We start from the raw sequence: 21,215 nt of genomic DNA on the forward strand, positions 1-21,215 counted from the left end.
GAAAAGTAACTAAAATTTGAAAAAAAAGTTTGAATTTTAATTTTCGTCTATAAATAGATTCACCTTTATGAGATTTCAAGCCCAGGTTGCAATAACAAAAATTTTCTTTTGAAGTTTCGGCCTGTTTATTTTTTGCGAATCGATTTTCTCAGCACTCTCTGGAAGTTGAGTGAGAGGAATTGCGCGCAGGTGAAAGAGACAGTTTGGACAAAGAAAAAATCAAAGTGGCAGGCAGACTATGTGTGAGTACGGAGGAGCCACGTGTGCATCGTCCAGCGAGGCAGACGGCATTAATCACCTCGAAATTTGTTGCTTTTGGGAAAGCCCAGCCCGAACGGCGGCTGCAGAAGGGGTGAATCACTTAGACTCGGCGGGTTTGATTTGGCTGCTGGACGTGACGCCGACTGTAAACAAACGCGCGCCGCCTGACCTCCTTCGAGCAATACGCGAAAATAAGAGAAGAGCGTAAATTACAAACAATATTCCGCCGCCGCTCTTTATCTCGCTATATTTACGCTGCACCTCTGCAGAGCGTTGCACTCTCTAATTACCGTGCGACTGTGCTCTGAAGAAGAGCTAATCTCGTTTTCATGCAGTCAGCACTGTGTTCTCAACTTACTTAAAGAGAAGAGCTAAATTTTTAAGGACAAAAAACTTCAATTTCATTTATTTGAAAATTATTGTTATAGATAAGTTTGTGATAAAAAATATATATACTATATTTAGAGAGAAAATTAATTTTATTGGACAAATTTAAATATTAATTATAACAAGTGAAATAAAATTCTATCGGAATTAACATTTTTAAATTGTCAAATGAAATCGTGGGAAAAATGGAAGACTTTAGGATTTACACACTGCTTTTGGCATCAAGTTTTAAAGAAGTTTTTTTTTTTAAATAGTAAATTTATGGTAAATATTTTTGAAGAAAAGGGTTATTAAAATTGGCGGAATGATTTGTCCAAAAAAGGAGAATAATTAATTTTCTTCTTTTTTTCCAAAAATTTGAAATTGAAAATAAATCATTTTTAAATTGAAGTTTCTTCAATGCACGATTGAATAAATTTATTATTATCATGTCTCTGTCAAGAGTTATTTGCGTCGACACATATTCTGCGTGTTCAAAGACACAAACGCATCACAGAAGGGTGATAACCTTAACCTCTGGCCGCGTGTAGTGTAATAATAATTAAACCGCCTCGATTTCAGTCCAGATACTTATTGCAAGTGATGAAACGGCAGAACGAGAGAAACTTTTCTTGCAATTTAAATTTCAAATATTTCTGACTTGGAAAATCGTAAACAGATTATGATATCAGATGATTGTGCATAATTTTATAGGGATGATTCAAGAAACAGTCACCAAATTTGGTTTAAATCTACCCCCTGTATGCTTTTTATTTTTCAAAAGTTATTCCCACTCTTCTAACATGAGGTGCAAAATTGTGAATATCTGATAATTTATTGATTATAAAAATTAAAATTAAGGAACACGACATAAATTAATAAAATCTTATATTCTTTCCACGTTTTTACGCTAATTGAAGATTCAGTCCATCCCATTTACTTTAGAATGTTGTTTGGCGTGCTGAATAATTTAAAGACATTAAAATTTAGGGGTGAATTTTAGCAAACTATTATTTTTTTTTTTCAACATTAATCTAAATCAAATCCGCTAATTCATGCAAATTTGATATAAATTACAATTTGGTTTTTCAAGACGGATGCGATATATTTTTTCCTTCAGTGGGAATATGAGAAGGAAACGTCAGACTAATAGGATTTCTTTTTAATAACTGATAATTGATTTAAACCTTCAAATACCACTCCCTGCTTTAGTTTTTTCTTGGTGCACCTGAAACCGAATCGGATCTCTTTGAATCTCGCTTAGCGTCCATCATGCCTGTCGTGATTAGAGAGGAGCAAACAAGTTTCTGCTCTCTTATACTCTGTCCAATTTTAAATTTTTTTTTGTCGCTGTCCCTTTCTCAAATTGAAATGTATACCTTTTGCAGATTTTACTGCTCTCTCCAAATTAAAGCGAATTACCTTATCTGCCGCGCTTGTGTCCATTAAATACCAAAGTCGGCGGTATCAATCTTCTGACTCGATTTTATTTTATTACACTCGATATCAAACGCCGCCAAACCGCCTTGAAAAAATCCGGCTGAACAGAATGAGAGAGACGGCGCAATCGATTCCCATCCTATAAATATTTATATCATTTCAATCTCATTATATACGTCCTGCAGCAATGCGAGAGCAACTTAATTTAAAAGTCGTTGACCGAAATGTTTCAATTTCCGCCATGTCTGGCTCGTAAAAAGTCTTCTCAATCGCTGGTAAACTTTCAAAGTCTATACTTTAATTCTTAACTTTTAGGAAATTTCAAAGAATAATTCATTATGATGGGAATTTTTAATGAATAATTTTTTATTTTAGTTCGAAAAATTAAATTATTTTGGCAATAAATCATCAAACATTTATGAAAAACTATTCAAAGTATTTTTCCCCACATTAATTTGGTATTTTGAAGGTTGGGAAGGTTTTTTTAAATTTAAGAAAATTTGAATTAAAAATTGAAAAATTATTTTATCACAAACGTTCACACAGTTTGTGAAGAATTATTGAATTTATTTTAAAATTGAGCGAGTTGAATTTGAAGCTTGTGTGCAAAATCGGCGCGTCGTCTGGCCGCTCTTAAAGTTCACGCAGTGCTCCATATAAAAAGTTTAAAAATACACCAGTGCAGCAGAGAAGCGAGAGCGACCGTCCAATTCATTAAAGAGCCATTAGGTCTGCGTGAATTTTTTGTTTTCAGTTTATTTCTATTTTGTTTTCGGGGTGGCTGCGATAAATCAACGCGCGTTTTCGCTCTCTATTTTTCTTTTTTTATTGCCGCGGTGACCTTTGCAGACAACACTATTTGGACAATGGGCAGATTTATCTTGATCCGCGCAAACAAAGCGGAATCTGACACTTGGAGTTAAAAAAAAAAAACGCCAGACAAATTCTGTGACAGATTTTTTTTTTTTGTAAAAACAAACAGTAATACATATAAAAATAAAAATATGCATTTTATTTGGCACTGTACAAATTATAAAATATTTGAATTCAAAGTAAATAAAAATTTATTTTCAAACAGGTGCTGCTTAGTTTTAAAATATGTCTCATTCTTCTTCTCACTCTTGGCCAGAAATAAAGGAATGCAGCTCGCCGAGTAGCATTTGCATGAGATAAATTAAAATGCACCGAGCTGCGGCACTCGGGCCCATTTGTTATTTGGAAGAGAACGAGTTGACACAGGTCTCGTCGCGCAATCCATTTTCTCTCTTTATATTCAAAGCAGATTATTTGAATAACGCCAAGTCGTTACGAGTGACAATTGCTCTCCGCTTTAATTAACTTTTGTTTCCGATCCGATGCGTGTTTTGATATCTTGTCTTAATTAATGACTCCAAACGTCACCGGCCCCATTTGGAGTAAATTGTCCAAAGATTTTTTTGAGCAGCTGCTTTTAATTTGGCATTGATTTATTTTTATTCGTTAACATCAAAAAGAAAACAGAGTTAAACTCTCAAATTTATATTAGCGATTAATGCCAAAATTTGGCTCTAAAAATAGCAAAATTGAAAGTCTAAGATTTTATTAAATAATATTCAAATTAAGCATTTTTTAAATTAGTTAAAATTATTTCTTTGTTCACAAATTTTACAACAAATTAAGCTTTGAAATTTAAGTATAGGTTTACAAATCAGATCTTTGATCTTCCAAAACAATTTAAAAATACACATATGATCCAAAGTTTGATATTCATTTGGCAGACTAAAGAGAAAACTGTGGAATAAATCATATTTAAAAGTAATTGGATCAAAATTAATCCTTTTTCATAGATTAATAAATTAGAAGTAGACTTTCGCAAAATTTTTTCGATATCGATATATCGATATGATATATCGGTTATTTCATATCGATTCCGATATATATCGGTTTTAACGGAAAAACCGGTAAAAATATCGCGATATATCGGTTTTTTTCATATCGATATGAAATATCGATATATTTTGCGAGAGTCTAATTAGAAGTCTGTCTTATTTATTTACCTTGATTTTGAATCGCAATATTTGCAAACTTGTGGATAAAAAATGAAGATTCTGGATATGGTACAGTGCCCTAAACATTTGGAGTTTCCAAGGTTGGTCGTTCGCAAAAAGCAGACGTCCCTCTTTCTCTCTCGTCCGAGAGCACAATTTAAAAATAATATTTCTCTTTCCGCCATCTCTCCGCGCTTTGATGTCCGGCGAATCTGTTTGGTGTATATCTTATCTGGGAGGCGCGGCAACGGGGAACGAAAGAAAACAAAAGTCGCCGAGTCCAATTTGTTGCAAGGCTTGAGCTCTAGTGCACCCCGAATGAAAGAAGAAAAAAGACGAGCAGGCACGGACTGGTCGCCGACGGCCAACGACCGCGCAAACCAAAGGTCAGATGAGCATGCAAGACCAAGTCAGTGCCAATTTTCGCTCTCTTGGCAGCGACAAGCCTCTTTTATATAATATCTGCACCGACTGTAACTTTATTAAAGCAGGTTGATTTTGATCTCAAAGTCAAGGCTGAAGCGAGTTAAGATTTCAATTTGAATTTTTGGAATTTTTATTCAATTTAAAGCTTTAAAGGATTGATTAAAAAAATATATATATTTCAAAGTTCATTAATTCAATTTTTTGCATGAAAAAAATTCATTTTTTATTTTTAAATTCTGTTGTTCTGGCCGTGTCTGGAGCGAAAAAGAGCGGGCAACCGAAAGGGCATCGAAAATAAAACCCACTTATCATCGCACATGTTAACATGGCAGCCACACCTTAAGGGCTATTTCGGGCCGCAGACTCTGCCGAGCTTCTTTTCGGCGGCGCTTATTATTATTATTGCCGCCCTGAGTTGTTCTCTTATCATTACCAACTCCTTTTTGTTCCACTGCATGTCGGAGGTAATTGATTGCTACTCGGAATCTAGAATTAGTAATGAGGAGAAAAAATCGTGGAGAGCCAGAAGACGAGCCTCTGGTGCTCAGACCGAGGGGTTGAATGGCCGTAAATTAGTTAAAAGAAGAAGAATAACTCAGCGATGCTCAAATTTATATATTCTGGTTGTTAACTAGGAAAAATTAAATGAAATAAATGCTTCATGATGAAAAAAATTAATTAAAAATAATCTTTAATTATTTAGATTATTTAGTTTAAATTATTTTGGAATTATTTGAACAATGTGGACAGTTTTATTTAATTAATACATAATTGAATTTTTTACATTCTAATTAATTCCTATTGAATTCAAATTCTAGTCAATTTTTAGAGGAGGTAGAAAGTAACGAAGTGTCCTTCTCTGTGTCTGTTTTATAAATAAAACTAAATTGCCACTTATCCTCTCTTTTAATAGAAGCCCCGACGCACAAAGGAAGTGTAGAATTTCAAACAAATTTAAGACCTCGGGGAGTATCAGAGAAAGGGTTGTGTGTCGCCTGTGTTGTTCTCTGCTCTTTGCGTTACAGACTCGCCTATGCGTTCTCTTCTTTGTAGTACAAATTTGTAGAACAACGTGCCGCTTGTTAAATGAAACCCTGCTTTAAAACATCAGCTGGCCGCACAATTTCAATTTGGAGAAGAACTGGGTCACACAATTCTATTTGGTGATACCGTAGAGTGCATTCAAAAATAGAGTAAGGGGCTCCTTTGGCTGCAGATAAGCGCGGGCGAGCAAGCGATCGGCGTCTGCACAATTTAAACCCAATAAAAATACATAATCGCGCGCGTCGCGCAGATGCTCGCGGTTACGAGCGCTAAAATTTTCGCAGTAGGTCACCCGTGTTTATATCGGACTCGGCCAAAGATCCTGCTCGCGACCGAATGACTAATGACCGTTTCAAATATTGAAAACCAAAACACTTTCAAATTTTTAAAAATAGCCATTGTTTGTTATAAAAATTATTTATAAAATAATAATTTGAAAACTTTCAGGAAAGTCAATTAATATGAGGATCAAAAATAATTACTTGCATGGTCTCGTTAAGTCTCACTAAAGCATAATTTGAAATTTAAATTTAACAATTTTCACTTTAATAAAAAAAAAAAACTTCAACTTATAAAACATATCGAGCTCAATTTAATTCCCGCTCGTGATTTTCTATTCAAACAAGTCGTTTATTTGTAAGTCCATTGGTCGCACGTCAAATTGCAAATCACCGCCTGACAATGAATAATGGTTTCTTCCGTCGTCGTGCAGATCTTTCTTTATTTCTTTCTTTGGTCTGAATGAAAATCTCGCCACCCACATCGCGGTGGGATTTCGCGGAAATCGAGGTATGAAAACGAGCTGCTTTTGGCACCATTATTGAATTCAGACTGCGATTTGCATGCGGCGCGCGACCCAAGAAAATTGAAGCTGAGTCACTGGACGCGTCCTTGACTCCTGCTGCCTCCTCGTAATTCGAATAAATTTCTTGAATTTGCTCTCTTAACAAATAGCCAAGGCTCGCAGAAGGCCGCTCGTAATTTCGCCCCATAAATTAAATACTCAACTTGTTGCGCCTCTATTGTTAGTTTCTCCAGCCCCACGCGATATACATTAATGTGCATAATTTATTTTTAGCCGCGTGCCTCCAGACACACTAACACCAGTGACCTATTAATCCGCCTATATTGCAACAGGAGTATGACGAACGAAAGACCAAACTTAATTAACATTCAGGACTTTTTATTTGCTAGTTAGAATTTGCAGTCAGAGAAGCGTTAATTGCCTGCAACAAAATCAGAGGCCAGGGCCAATATAAAATGTATTGGGATATACGAATCAGAACTAGAACTCTAAATTTTGAGTTTGGTTTACAAAAACTATGAAAATTGCTATATAATGCATCAAAATCAACTTCCATCGCTTTTCCCGCCAAAGTTATCTGAACTTCAATGAGGAAGGGCTGGTCATTTTGTTCAAGACCTCAACTTATTTCACTGTTTAGTTTTAATTAAAAATTCAAAGCAATTTTCAAAAGTTATGAATACATTTTAAAAATAGCTTGAGCATAAATTTAGATCAAAACTCACTCCCGCTTAGGGTCATGTCCGTCAGCTGGAGCCAAGGTCACAGCTTTGGTATTTATTGTTATAGTGTTTTACACTTACTTTGTTACACGTGCTGGACACACCGAGTTTATGTAATTTTAAGTTGGTCGAGCAGGGTAACTTTGTTTTGTTCGCCCGTAAAAGAGGGTGGCTGCTACAAATTGGACGTTGACATAATTTTTGTTATTATTGCCGGCCGTAAAAATCGTAATGCAGCTCGGCGGGTAACGACTGGCCGGCCTACCAGCGAGTGTTAAATGAATCACTTTCGCCACAAAACCCACGGGCTGCAGCCGACAAAATTTATTCCGTCTGCCGGCTTGGCCAAACCTACGCTGCTCTTTTTGTTGCCACGTGGTGCAAAAGCAGAGAGACCAACAATGAATTAAAAAAAAATGTATAAAGAAATGGTAATATCGGCAATCAACACGAATGAATGAAGATAAATTGCAATATGTATATTTCTTTCAATTTGTTTTTAAGTAAATATAATATTATATTTGAACTGCAATTTTGCGCTTCCCTGTAATCCTTCTCCACCTTTCGTATGACTGGTTGAAGTGGCTAGACGTTTTTAATCGCAAAATGATGTAAAACATTTCATGTTTGGACGTCTCATAATTACTGTTATTAAACCCGAGTTTAAAGTAACATTGTCGCCCACACGCGAGCGATTGAAAGACTGCTTTTTAATGCAAGTGCGTGGAGGCAGCGTGGGCAAATCAATCTGCATAAACCTATCGAGCAATAATTAACTGCAAATTTTCGCGCGTGATGCATTTTAGAGGCAGGGGGGGCTCATTAAGCTCGACGGCCGTAAATTTCAATTTATGCATCCCGCCGCCGCCAGTGCTGCACTCACGCTGTTTTACGAGATATTAAAAATAATAAAAATCGAGTTTGAGCTCAATTAATGCGTGTTGCTCGGCCTCGTTTACGATTCTCGCGAGCGGCCGTAAAATTCACTTTACTAATTCCTGCAGCCCGAGTTTATAACCAAACCAAGCGCAACGGCCGTATATACGTAATAATACTAATAATATCAGTGAAGGAAAAATTACTCGCAATTTATTGCCCATGAGGAAAGCTGTCTATTGACAAGGGGATCATCAATTTCATAATTTAAATGCATTCCGTTAGGAAAAGAAAAGAGAGGCACACAAGTTCTAGCCTTGAAAATCTACAAATTTTGAAGTGTTGGCCAAACTGACTTTTTTTTAGCCCTGTTGATTAGGTTTTACTTAATTTGCTGCTGTGATTGGAACATTAAAAAAAAATTCAAATTCAAAAGTATTTCAATGTTGTAAATTTATTCGTATTAAATAGACTCTTTTTGCCACTTAACTTCATCCTGTATTTCAACGTCATGATTTGTTTGGCTGTCCCAGCAAGTGATTCAAGAACAATTGACAGTATGACTCAGTTTGACGTAATTGTGAAATTCAAGGAAGGGTCAGGAATTAAAAAAAGCAGGAAATCTTTGAGGTTGTCGACTGCATCATTTTTGTCACTATTATTTGACATTTTAAAAAATAGAACAATTAAATCCTCGTTTTTGTTTCACTTATTGACAATTTGTGATGTTTTTGCTTTAAAACTCTTTTCTTCCTTTTTTCTCCATGTCGCCCATTCAAGTGGAAATCAATCGTTTTTGGCACAACCATATCTTGGTCGCGCACCAAAAACATACGCGTTTTTACTTTTGCAGATACACTGCACGCACAACAGCCAATAAGCAATAAAACTGTTGTCGCATTCTGACTCAGCAGCCAAAAAGTCTGGCACGAAAATGAGGCCAAAAAGAGCGAGTGTTTTGCTTTGATTTGTTTTATTTGTTTAGCAACGAGCTGATCGATGGCGCGAATCCCGCGATACGCGCCGGAATTTGCATTTCTCGCCGCTAATTAACCTTGCGCCGGGCGTGATTTCCTAAAAAAAATATTCCGCCGAAAACAAACGGGCCATTAATTAAAAAGTGGCATCAAGTTGTTTATGTCCCCCGCGGGCTTATTTTATCTTCTCGGCTAATTTAAATAATGCAATGTAGCACAAAGCCAATGAAAAATAATTAATTAAAATTAAAAAAATCCATTGTTGAATGGAGAGGCCAGAATTAATAATTGCAATTTCAAAGGGAAAACAAAATGGAAATTTTCTTAAAAAATTATTAACTTGTTGCGACCTAAAATTTATTTTTAAATTTATATGTTATTATTTTTTTTTATTGATATACGGAAGAGTCCCTAAGTGCATTAATCGAAACCCAAGGTTTGCCCAAATGCACTTTTCGCAATCGGCAGCCTTGGCTCGTCTCTTCGTCTCATCGGCTGAAGAAAATGAATTCTGACGATCGTTTTGCCGCGCGCTAATAATCCTCTCTCGTTAAAATAATAATTTATTATCACGCGCAATCAAACCTGATGAATGGCATTGCGCGTCCGCGAGCAGCGAACGCTACTTTTATGCATGCATTATTATTCATCTGCTTTTCTTTTCTTCGGCGATATCTTTCATCTGCCTGGACGAAGACCCGCTCGGCCGACCGAGATTTTCTGGCGCGCAGCCAAAACACAACCGAGTCTCACCATTGTCGCTCGCAGCCACACCGAACGTGGAAAAATTTCACTTGCATCACTTGATTCTTCTTCAAATCGGAATGAAACTTTTGTTTTCTTTTTAATAAATTATATTGGCAGACGCAACCTGTCCAGATATTGAACATTTTATAAAAATCGTCATTTTTTTTAATTTAAAAAAAAATTGGAATAAAAAATATATGTAAATTTGAATATTTTGATATTTATTCTGAATAAGAATTTTCATTCAGTTAAAATTATTTATCAAAATTAAACCTGTACCTCAAAACATCAAGAGCCACCATTATCATAAAATCTGTCAAAAAATTTATTTCGAATACAACTATCGATTACATCGGTTACATTTATAAAATCTCTTTGTATCAATTGGTATAAAATCCAAAGATCTATCAAAGAACGGATAGATATTTATTTTAAATAACTGACAAAGCTTCAGCAAAAATTGGAAAGTAAAAATTATGTAAATTTTGGAGTTTTTTTAATTGAATAACCAAAAAAGTTAAAATTGTCAATCTGTCCATAAGTCGATAAATAATTTAATAAAAATCATTATTTTTGATCTAATTTTCGGGTTAGAAGTTCAAACAAATCTTGCCCTCAAAACAAAGCGTTTAAATGTTGTTGGCTTCTGTTTGCGGATATGAGAATTTTCGCAATTAGCGTTGTTTTTTTTCCACGAATATAATATTATTGCTCTCGTTATACACAATTTCATGTTCGCGGATGCAAATTGAGCCTGCAACTGTCACGGAAAATGTTGGGGACGCGCGATTTGGCGCACGAACTCGGCGTGGGAGTTTCGACTTGACTGTTTTTCCACGGCTAAGAGGCTAAAGGGCTGCCGAAGAAAGACTCCTCGTATTGCAGCGGCGTGAATTACGGCCGGGGGGTAATAAGAGGATCAAAGAAGTGCAGCGTTGGCCAATACCACGTGGCGTATTTTCAGCACCAAATCAAAGCCGCAGTTCTAAAAGTGGCTGAGCGCCGACGTTAAAAAATTCATTTTATTGCCCGAGTGCGCCACTCCGGGGAAAATGACGTCGCCAGCTGCAAATATATATTTCCCTTGTTTTTTTCGGTCCATTTTCTGCTTACGGACCGTGACAATATCGTTTCTTTTGTAATGGGGTTGAGACTTTGCGCGGAGGGGAGCGAGTCTGACAAAACAAATTTGGAAAAGTTAAATATGAGTTAAAGGGGAGGACTCGAGATTTGACAAAAAATTCGTATTCTTGCCATTTTTGAATTGATTCCAAGATTAGATATGCAAATATTCTTATTTAGGAGAAATAAACTTTTAAGAGTTGAAAAAATTAATTAATTACAGATTTTAAACGTCGTATATTATTATTTGCTGAGAAAAAAACTGCACAATAGAAAGCTTTATATTTTAATTTCATTTTGCATCTCAGCAGCAACGAGAGTCATTACTTTACGCATTAGCCGGCGGGTAATTGGCGTTGATTATCAAGAGTGAGAAAAGATGTGATCGATTTGCATTGCTAATGACACGTCGCGGCGATAAATTACTTTGCGCGGGAACTAAATGACGACGTGCCCCGCGGCATACAAATCGGTGGACTCGGCAATACACCGGCGTGCATGTGACATAATGAATTAAAAATAAATTCGGCGCGTCACTTTGTGGCCTCGTATTATTTGCAGCGCGAGCCGGACATGATTTGGAAGCTGATTTGGACACGTTCGGCGAGGCCTATCTTTCTCCAATCGCGATTTCCATCTCTAGGTACAAGTCTGCAGTGCATAGATAAGTCGCCCAGACATCCGGCTCATTATGCCGATTGTTTTACAGAAAAATATCAGATATCAGACACAAATTTTAAACAACCCTTTACTTTAATTCAAAATTTTACTCTCTAAGTTTCCAGCAATAGTACTTAATATTAGTAAGATACTTAAAAATTGACTTCTTGAAAGTTTGAATTTAAACAATTTTTTATGAATTTAATAATTGGGTCATCAATAAGCTCTAATAAGAATAAATTAATTTAATTTAATGATATTATTTCTATAAAATTATTTGTTATTATAAAAATAAAATAAGGAAAATTATAAAAAGTCTGATTTATATTCATAACTTATAATTTTAAAATTTTATGTTTTTTTTACCGAAAGATTTTGCTTATTATGTAATATTCGATAACTATCCAGTGTGAAAATAATATTGCAATTTAAACCCATGTTAGGATCAATATGAAAATTTTACAACCCAGAACAAATTGAACAATTTCGTCGTTTTTTCTCCTCATTTTCCTTTTGCAGTCCTCGTGGGTGGGCAGCGCTAAAGTGCAATAACTCTTGACCAAATTATCCGCCTCTCCAATTTCAAGTGCCTAATTGTGGCCTCTTATGTGTATTTTCCACATTCGAATCGTGGAAATAAACGCGCCGCGAATAAATCAAACGTTGGTGGAAATAAATTTTGGACAAATTTGGCATCAAATAAACTCAACGTTTTTTTTTTATTGCCGCGCAGATTATCTCGCTAGACAAAACCCACACAGCACTTATTCCCTCTGCTGCACCTATTAACCCCACTTCGGCCACGAGAAAAAAAATACCAAACGCTCTCATTAAATCACACGTCTCTATTTGCGTTTTGAGCGGCGGACGTGCTGCGCGGCCCACCCGAGAGCAGATTGCGATCGAAACTTTACTTTTTCGGACGTCGGGGGAGGATTTTCGGTGGGCGCATTCACTTTTGGTCACATTCAATTTCATTACAAGTGACTAACTCTCAATATAAAAAAAAAATCATTTTCTTTTGCTTTGAATGTTCCATAAAAATTGCCATGATGTTGAATATGAATTATTTTGATTTATTATTAAAAATTTAATAATATGAATTATTTAGATTTCTAAGAAAATATAGCCTGCATAATTCATTTTTTTTTTAAACTTCAAATTTTCATTCATTGTTTCTTTTTTTTATATTTGTTGTTTATCTGTTCAAAATTTTTAAAATCACATCGTTTTCATCAAGCTGTTTTTATATTAATATATGACAAAATTGGTTCAAATTTCACCAGATACTTTTTTAAAATAATGCTAAAAAAAATTATGCGGACTATTTCAGAAAAGTTACTGCATTCTTGAATACACATAATACAATTTTCTAATGTTCAAACTTTTTATTTGGTCAACGCGGTAGTCTCTCGTTTGATCTCCGGTGGTGGAGAAGTGCGTGTTGTTTGCATCGCCTCCATAATACGCTCTTGTGTCTATGGCGAAAGAGCAAACACTCGCGCCGCGACCATATCGAATATAGCTACCTGAATAGTTCAAAAGGACACCGCACACCCACCTCACGCAAATGTGCTGCTTAATGTCCCTCTCAAATCAAACATGTACAGAAGTGTGGCCGGCAGAGGCGTAATGGATCTTATGGAAATGATTGACTTTGTAGAGGTTGCCAGGGAACACCAACAACATCCACAAGCCTCAAACATTCCATAGATATTTCCAGTTCTGATTTTTAAAAATAGTTCCAAAATTAATTTTGGGGTCTATTTTTTTCTTCTTTATTTGCTGGATTTAGATGAAATTTTACCATTAAAATATATATCTGAGGTAAAAAAATTTTCTTAAACCAAAATTTAGAACAAGTAAATTAAGTTTTTTTAATGATTCTCCAGCTAGCCTGTGGTGGAGCTGACGCTTGCAAACGAAAGCAACACAAAGAGATGGCACCTTTTCACGTTCACTGCGACCTGGGGATGGGAAAGAAGTCACTTTTGACCCCATAACTCGATTCAGGAGGTCAAAAGAGCATGAAATTTGACTCTATTCAAATTATTTCTGAATTCGAAAACTTTTAAACTTCGAATAAATAACGCTAAACCAGGGTTTTATAAAAACGGACAGAAATTAATTCAATAATAAATTCTTTTTTTTTTAATCTTTCTTGGGAAACATTGAATGAACAAGAAGATTAATATTTTTACTTAGTCAATCTGTTGGTATTCCCCATAATTCAAAAGAGCGTGAGCGAGAAGAGCAGCCTTGCTGATGGATTCAATGACATTCGAAACGCCAGCCAGCCATCATAACAAGCTAACAGGCGTCAAAGGGATAAAAAGGCACGTTGGAAAGAGTAAGAAAGGTCTCTTGGCAGACTGGCAATTTGTCATCGACGTGCGTATTATTAAGAGTGACACAGAATCATCTGATTAGCCCCGCGATAAACAAATCGCTAGCAGATGAATTAAGACGTGTCCGCGCATCACGCCTCCATTTGAAAATAAAATATAAATTGCGACAGGAGAATGAAAAATTATACGGAAACATTGAAATTCTTCCAGCTGATTGAGTAAAAAAATCTAGTCAAAACAAAGAGTGGATGGAAAGTGCATTTTTTCTAGTTTGTTTAACGAATTCTGTCAGCAGAAGCGGTGGAATTTGAAAGATTAGCGTGGGAACGTGCGCGATCCTGCTCTCGTCGAAATGCTGCTGAAAGAGCGGAATATGTTGAGATGAAACAAAGGGTCCACTTGTGAGAGGGCGGCGGCCGCACAGCTAGCAGCAGACACCTGCTCGGCCTCCACAGTAAATAAGTGCCATTGGCAAATATTTTTCTAACCAAAATCGTGCCTCAAACGCTTCAATAGAACATTTCCTAAAAGTTTATAAAAAAAATGTGAATAGATCAGGTTAAAGTTATGAAAGAATTATGCAAAAGTCAGACGACTAAAAAAAAATTAAACTAATAATATCCATGAAAAGTTGCAAATGTTTATTTTATTACAAATCAGTCCAACGTTTATTCTCTAGAGGTAATGATGCAAATCTCCCTCCCAAATTATTAATTTCATACAATTTGCTTGTAAATTTTAAGAATTGAGATGCATTTTTGCTCTTTTATAATCTCTGATCGCACTGCTGTTATTCCCATGAAAATTACATTATCGCCGTGACAAGTCCTAAAAAATAATTTTGGTCTCCCAGACATTATATATTAAAATAATAAGCTGTTATCTGCTGCTTTTCGGAGAGCCTTTGATATTGCTATAATAACAAACCGCGCGCCGGGAGAAAATGGAGAGTGACCTCTCGCGATGACCCGCCGCACATAAACCATCCAAGTGTAATATTTTTATGAATAAAAAAAATAGCCGCGACCGCCAGTTTCGGGCATAAATACTTCAGCGCCGTGAAATAAAACCCGCGTTCATTCATGAGAGATGAAAAATAAAAGAGATACTTCCGTGCTTTTAAATATAAATCTTGCCTGATTCCATCGTGAAATTTAAAGGAGATAAATAATGGTATAGACGTGGAGATTTCTCTGCTTGATCGGAAATAAAAAAAGACGAATCTAGGCAACGGATTAATTAATTGATTGAGCTAATAATTGAATATAATCTACCGCAGAGACAAGTATATAATACAACAATTTATTAACTTTCGATTCAATCGATTGATAAATGGTGTGGAATTAATTACGTAATTATCAGTGGAATGTGGTGAACGTATCTATTTTAAGAGATAATTGCAAGATTGTTTCAGTAAGAAATCTTACACAATTTAATACCTCAGTAATTGACGATTACTATCATTGAAATTTTTTATTCTTTGTGATCAAACAATAATAAAAAATAAAAGAACTTCCTAATTTTCAAAGCAGGCATAAATTAAAAAGAATCATAAACATATTTTAAGAAGTCAAGCAGGAATAAATAGAATTGGGTCATAGAATGAATTTTATGAGTCTCTCAAGTCTTTAAATTTCCTCTGCACTTTTGGCCCTGACCTTTCAATTGCGGCAATTGCATCAAATGGTCGTTGGTTAAACTTTAAACTTCATTCACTCTCTCGCTTTGCGGCAAAGTCTGGAATAATTCTTGAAGCGACGAGAGATGAAATCTGCGGCAGACAGGGGCTCGTCAAGCCACTCATTATGGAAATAAATATTCCGCCAGCAGTTTGCTCCCATCTATTTTAATCTAAATATTTTGAGCTGCCTCATTTGCATAATCCCGCGCACCACCAAGTGCCACGACAAAGGGCAATAACAATTGAGCTCAATGTTACGTGAGTGCATGCGCGATTTCTGCCGCAAAACGAAACCGCCACACAAAAATTATGCAGACATTTTTATTTTGGTGTCACGATGCACATGAGCGGAATTCATCACTCGCGTTCCCACACGCGGATGAAAACACGGATATTGTAATAAATTAAAAAAAAATGTGCATTGAAGACATTTTCTCAATTCATTTATAATGCATTCACGTAAATAGGTAAGAAGATTTAATTTTAGTACATCTTATTTCTAATATGGAAAGCAGAAAATTTATTTCATTTTTATTTTTAGAGCGATAAAATTGTTCTTTTTCAATAACCATTCTTTCTTTGCTAAAAAATTTCATTGGTCTATTTAAAGAAAAACTTTAATTTATTTTATTTTTAGTCCTTGAATAGACAAATAAATTAACACTGAGGTCTAATCCTCACTGCCTATTTTTGCATCCAAGGATAAATTTAATGCAAACTGTGCCGGAAAGCGTTGAAAAGGTTCATGGCCGAAAAGTTAAAAGCTCGCGTCCATCTAGTGAATTGCGTGTTTTCAGCTTACAAATAAATCATCCTCTTCTCCGAAAATACGCAGATTTGTATGAAGATTTTATCATAAAATTTTATATCAAAGAGGCAGAATTGACAGCAGCAGGTGGTATTTTCCATCCGCTCTTAAAAGCCCGGTTTTCGTCCGCCTCGCCGCCTTATTTTATGCAACCGGTAGCACAGCCCCCGCGGTGAGGGGTGGTGAGCGTCGCATGGATGCTCTGGGAATTTAATTTCAATACTCATTTTACAAATTATTGACATTATAATTCCAAAATTCAGCAGAAATATAGGAACTTCGCAACCCTTATGCTCTCTTTTGCACTTCTTGTCGGCTGCACATGCATCTCTCCGCAATTAGCATAAGTCAACCTTGGGTTTCTGCTACATCCGATTAATAAACACGATTATTTCTCAGGCGCGCTATTTCGGTTTGGCGAGAAAACAACCCCTGGTGAAGGCAGCCGCTTGTCTCTCCGCAAATTCCTTCCTCTTGGATTTCACTCGCGCGCGAGCACGTGTGAATCGGAAATTGCGCACTTTCGCACTGCCAGACGGACAGACGCGGCACAAGTGGGTGTTGTTTTTAGCCTCACGCGGCCAACTGTCTGCGCCGAGCGTTTTTTCTTCTCAAAGCCGCCTCGCTTGCACTCAATTAGTGCACTTGATTTCTTTCGCGCTTTGAAGGCCAGCAGATTAGGCGCTAATTGATTTGCGCAAAAACCCTCTGTACTTGATGCTTGCGATGTTTATTTTTTTCCTGCTAGGAATATAAACACGATAGCATTAAGGAAAAGTTGAAAAGTATCCCCGTTTATTTTTATATGGAGAAGGAAATTTAGTAATGTGTATTTGCAACCCGCTCGTCATCTGTGTTTTGCGATTACACAATAAACAATCATTTTTTCAATTCCTGCCGAGATTGTTATATCTTTAAAACAGGCGAAAAAGACTTTTAGGCCTGTATAAACTTTGCATGGACCTGCCGAAATCGAAATAATTTCAAACTACGCAGCTACAACTATATTTAGGTTTGTACGAAATTCTGAATGATCCTGCTCAAATTGAGATATTTTTAAATTAGGAGATAATTACTAACTATGGATGGTGACTTTTAAACTAAAATATCCTGATAACTCAACGAGCCTAAAAGATCAAAATTCATCAAAAGAAGAACTATCCACGCATATTATTGCTCATTTAGCAGCATTTATTTGATTTAAAAATGTTTCAATTGGCACCAAGCGCTTCGACGCAGAACTATTATTAAATATCAATTAAAATTCATTGTTTAAATAGCTTAAGCGCTTTATTGAATGATATCAATAGGCAACTTTTACTTTATAGACGTTTAATCACCAACAGACCTAAACCAAGATTTCAACTCTAAATTTCAAGTTGATCCCTTGCTAATCAGTGGTAGTTTTATTTCAATTTTTGATTATTTGACTGCCTCTGAGTGACTTTAAAACTAACAAATTCTGATAACTCAACCCGCCTCAAAGTTGAAATTTCGTCAAACAAAGGTATATCCACGTTTATGCTTATTTAGCAGCAAATACTTGTTATAAAAATGTTTCAATTCACACGGAACGCTTCGTCGCAGAACTATTATTAAATATCAATTAAAATTCATTGTTTAAATAGCTTGAGCGCATTATTGAAAGATATCAATAAGCAACATTTACTTTATAGACGTTTCATCACCAACAGACCTAAACCAAGATTTCAACTCTAAATTTCAAGTTGATCCCTTGCTCATCAGTGGTAGTTTTATTTCATTTTTTGATTATTTGACTGCCTCTGAGTGACTTTAAAACTAACAAATTATGATAAATCAACCCGCCTCAAAGTTGAAATTCCGTCAAAAAAAGGTCTATCCACGTTTATACTTATTTAGCAGCAAATACTTGTTATAAAAATGTTTCAATTCACACGGAACGCTTCGTCGCAGAACTATTATTAAATTTCAATTAAAATTCATTGTTTAAATAGCTTAAGCGCTTTATTGAATGATATCAATAAGACACTTTTACTTTATAGACGTTTCATCACCAACAGACCTAAACCAAGATTTCAACTCTAAATTTCAAGTTGATCCCTTGCTCATCAGTGGTAGTTTTATTTCATTTTTTGATTATATGACTGCCTCTGAGTGACTTTAAAACTAACAAATTATGATAAATCAACCCGCCTCAAAGTTGAAATTCCGTCAAAAAAAGGTCTATCCACGTTTATGCTTATTTAGCAGCAAATACTTGTTATAAAAATGTTTCAATTCACACGGAACGCTTCGTCGCAGAACTATTATTAAATTTCAATTAAAATTCATTGTTTAAATAGCTTAAGCGCTTTATTGAATGATATAAATAAGCAACTTTTACTTTATAGACGTTTCATCACCAACAGACCTAAACCAAGATTTCAACTCTAAATTTCAAGTTGATCCCTTGCTAATCAGTGGTAGTTTTATTTCAATTTTTGATTATTTGACTGCCTCTGAGTGACTTTAAAACTAACAAATTCTGATAACTCAACCCGCCTCAAAGTTGAAATTTCGTCAAACAAAGGTATATCCACGTTTATGCTTATTTAGCAGCAAATACTTGTTATAAAAATGTTTCAATTCACACGGAACGCTTCGTCGCAGAACTATTATTAAATATCAATTAAAATTCATTGTTTAAATAGCTTGAGCGCATTATTGAAAGATATCAATAAGCAACATTTACTTTATAGACGTTTCATCACCAACAGACCTAAACCAAGATTTCAACTCTAAATTTCAAGTTGATCCCTTGCTCATCAGTGGTAGTTTTATTTCATTTTTTGATTATTTGACTGCCTCTGAGTGACTTTAAAACTAACAAATTATGATAAATCAACCCGCCTCAAAGTTGAAATTCCGTCAAAAAAAGGTCTATCCACGTTTATACTTATTTAGCAGCAAATACTTGTTATAAAAATGTTTCAATTCACACGAAACGCTTCGTCGCAGAACTATTATTAAATTTCAATTAAAATTCATTGTTTAAATAGCTTAAGCGCTTTATTGAATGATATCAATAAGACACTTTTACTTTATAGACGTTTCATCACCAACAGACCTAAACCAAGATTTCAACTCTAAATTTCAAGTTGATCCCTTGCTCATCAGTGGTAGTTTTATTTCATTTTTTGATTATATGACTGCCTCTGAGTGACTTTAAAACTAACAAATTATGATAAATCAACCCGCCTCAAAGTTGAAATTCCGTCAAAAAAAGGTCTATCCACGTTTATGCTTATTTAGCAGCAAATACTTGTTATAAAAATGTTTCAATTCACACGGAACGCTTCGTCGCAGAACTATTATTAAATTTCAATTAAAATTCATTGTTTAAATAGCTTAAGCGCTTTATTGAATGATATCAATAAGCAACTTTTACTTTATAGACGTTTCATCACCAACAGACCTAAACCAAGATTTCAACTCTAAATTTCAAGTTGATCCCTTGCTCATCAGTGGTAGTTTTATTTCATTTTTTGATTATTTGACTGCCTCTGAGTGACTTTAAAACTAACAAATTATGATAAATCAACCCGCCTCAAAGTTAAAATTCCGTCAAAAAAAGGTCTATCCACGTTTATGCTTATTTAGCAGCAAATACTTGTTATTAAAATGTTTCAATTCACACGGAACGCTTCGTCGCAGAACTATTATTAAATTTCAATTAAAATTCATTGTTTAAATAGCTTAAGCGCTTTATTGAATGATATCAATAAGCAACTTTTACTTTATAGACGTTTCATCACCAACAAACCTAAACCAAGATTTCAACTCTAAATTTCAAGTTGATCCCTTGCTCATCAGTGGTAGTTTTATTTCATTTTTTGATTATTTGACTGCCCCTGAGTGACGTTAAAACTAACAAATTATGATAAATCAACCCGCCTCAAAGTTGAAATTCCGTCAAATAAAGGTCTATCCACGTTTATGCTTATTTAGCAGCAAATACTTGTTATAAAAATGTTTCAATTCACACGGAACGCTTCGTCGCAGAACTATTATTAAATTTCAATTAAAATTCATTGTTTAAATAGCTTAAGCGCTTTATTGAATGATATCAATAAGCAACTTTTACTTTATAGACGTTTCATCACCAACAGACCTAAACCAAGATTTCAACTCTAAATTTCAAGTTGATCCCTTGCTCATCAGTGGTAGTTTTATTTCATTTTTTGATTATTTGACTGCCCCTGAGTGACTTTAAAACTAACAAATTATGATAAATCAACCCGCCTCAAAGTTTAAATTCCGTCAAAAAAAGGTCTATCCACGTTTATGCTTATTTAGCAGCAAATACTTGTTATAAAAATGTTTCAATTCACACGGAACGCTTCGTCGCAGAACTATTATTAAATATCAATTAAAATTCATTGTTTAAATAGCTTAAGCGCTTTATTGAATGATATCAATAAGCAACTTTTACTTTATAGACGTTTCATCACCAACAGACCTAAACCAAGATTTCAACTCTAAATTTCAAGTTGATCCCTTGCTCATCAGTGGTAGTTTTATTTCATTTTTTGATTATTTGACTGCCCCTGAGTGACTTTGAAACTAACAAATTATGATAAATCAACCCGCCTCAAAGTTGAAATTCCGTCAAAAAAAGGTCTATCCACGTTTATGCTTATTTAGCAGCAAATACTTGTTATAAAAATGTTTCAATTCACACGGAACGCTTCGTCGCAGAACTATTATTAAATATCAATTAAAGTTCATTGTTTAAATAGCTTAAGCGCTTTATTGAATGATATCAATAAGCAACTTTTACTTTATAGACGTTTCATCACCAACAGACCTAAACCAAGATTTCAACTCTAAATTTCAAGTTGATCCCTTGCTCATCAGTGGTAGTTTTATTTCATTTTTTGATTA

At 35.1% G+C, this 21,215-nt stretch overlaps 1 protein-coding gene across 4 annotated transcripts in view; it reads left to right on the forward strand.

Moving 5' to 3' along the window:
- Positions 1–21,215, forward strand: part of LOC132192907 (A disintegrin and metalloproteinase with thrombospondin motifs 9-like) — a 97,449-nt gene that overhangs the window by 38,451 nt on the left and 37,783 nt on the right. The window lies entirely within an intron of this gene.

Source organism: Neocloeon triangulifer, unplaced genomic scaffold, assembly GCF_031216515.1.
Source record: "Neocloeon triangulifer isolate White Clay Creek 2 clone unplaced genomic scaffold, ASM3121651v1 ptg000003l, whole genome shotgun sequence".
Lineage (NCBI taxonomy): Eukaryota > Metazoa > Arthropoda > Insecta > Ephemeroptera > Baetidae > Neocloeon > Neocloeon triangulifer.